The sequence below is a fragment of the Curcuma longa genome, chromosome 9 (genome assembly GCF_044706935.1).
Source record: "Curcuma longa cultivar G26 ecotype Majalengka, Jawa Barat chromosome 9, ITB_CL_G26_1.1, whole genome shotgun sequence".
NCBI lineage: Eukaryota > Viridiplantae > Streptophyta > Magnoliopsida > Zingiberales > Zingiberaceae > Curcuma > Curcuma longa.
The window spans coordinates 2,874,966-2,876,703 of NC_133869.1; positions in this window are offsets into that span (position 1 = coordinate 2,874,966).

Here is a 1,738-nt window from a genome sequence, read left to right on the forward strand (position 1 = left end):
ACATCTACAATGCATACATTACACAACAACACTATTCATTATACAACATCATACAACATGAGTTCGATACATACAACATACTAAACTAACATACAACATGCTTTATCATACAACCATATACATCATGTTATCCACAAATATGATACTAAATGTTATACAACATATACAATTAATTCACAATTGATGCTACAACTACTAAACAGGTTCACAATCATCATAATGTACAAATAACATGTTCCGAAACAACAACAACTAATTTACAACATGTTAGAATAAAACAACATACATTAACAATAAACAAACCATTATTAAATTTAAATTCAAATACAATGTTATTGGTTATTTATAGAAATCACCACATGCAACAATCTCCAATCAAACATGCAAGTTCAACAACCAAATCACACAAATTTCATCAAGATAGTGCGCACAGATAACCTAATTGCGAGCTCTGCCCCCACAAGATACCTGAATAGAGCTCATCAAGCAAAAATAGGGCATTTGAAGTGTAAACTAGAACCGAACAGGGGGTTTTTGAATGTTTAAAATTAGCATCTAACAAAGCTAAAGAAAGAAAGCCAAAGTTAGGGTTTAAATCCTTCCCTCAACAGCACCGGCTCTATTGAAGAGAGGAGAAACAGGGAACGGTGGATGAAAGTGGACGGATGGATGGAAGGGGATGGAAGGACTCCAATCAGCTCCAACCAGTAGCTTGACACCATGTTGAACGAACCACACCAACAGGACAGAAGAGCGCCGCCGGAACTGGCCGATTCCGGCGAGCTCAGATCGGGGAAGATAGCAAACTTCGCCACTGCTCAGCCTTGCAAACCACAGACAGATTAGAAAACCAAACAGAGACTTACCTCACGTCCTCTGTGGAAAAGATGATCGGAATTCGGACGGCGTCCCGTGCCTTACTCCGATGGATGCGAAGGATCAACGAGGTTGCCGGAGCAAACCACCCACGGCAAGTCCCGTGAAGTACTACTGGCCGCCAACAACTGGAGCAAATCACTCACAGCTGCCGAAGAACCGGAGGGTTGAAGAGGAACAGCGCCGGAGAAAACCACCCACGGCAGCTCCCCTGCGGTGTCGTCGGTGCTCATCGTCTTCGTGGACGCCGATCGCAGCTTGGTGGCTAATCGGAGGGGAGGATGATGGCAGTGGAGCGCGCGACGAGCTCAGAGTCACGGCGGGGAGATGAAGCATAGTGGAATGTCGCGATTTGGGAGAATCACGCTGAGCACCCTATTTGCGGCGTGAACCCTAACCTTTTAACCCCGCGTGATGAACCGGCCTGTGGATTTCCAATTGAACCATTTGTAAGATACCGAAAAAATTCTATTACTGGTACGAACAAATTCGTCTCGCGAAGACGAACCAAACAAAACTTGTTTGGATTCAATCGGAGATTGGTTGACCCCTGAACCAAGTGAACCAAAAATAAATCGGTTCACTAGGCATTGGTTCAGCTGTAGGGTTAATGGGTTAATGGTTTAATTGGGATAATGGGTTAAAGAATGGGATCCGAATCCGTTAAGAAGCTGATTAAAGCTTTCTTTTCCCGATCTCTTCCCAGATCGCGTGACTTCTTTCTCTGCTTCGCACGCGAGCCCTCTGCTCTCCGCCTCTCGCTCCGATCGCGCGACCACTAGAGGCGAAAGCAGTCGGAGCCGGCGACGAGGAAGCGACTGGAGAAGGGATCTTCCACTTTGGTCTCGCTCCCTTGCTAGAG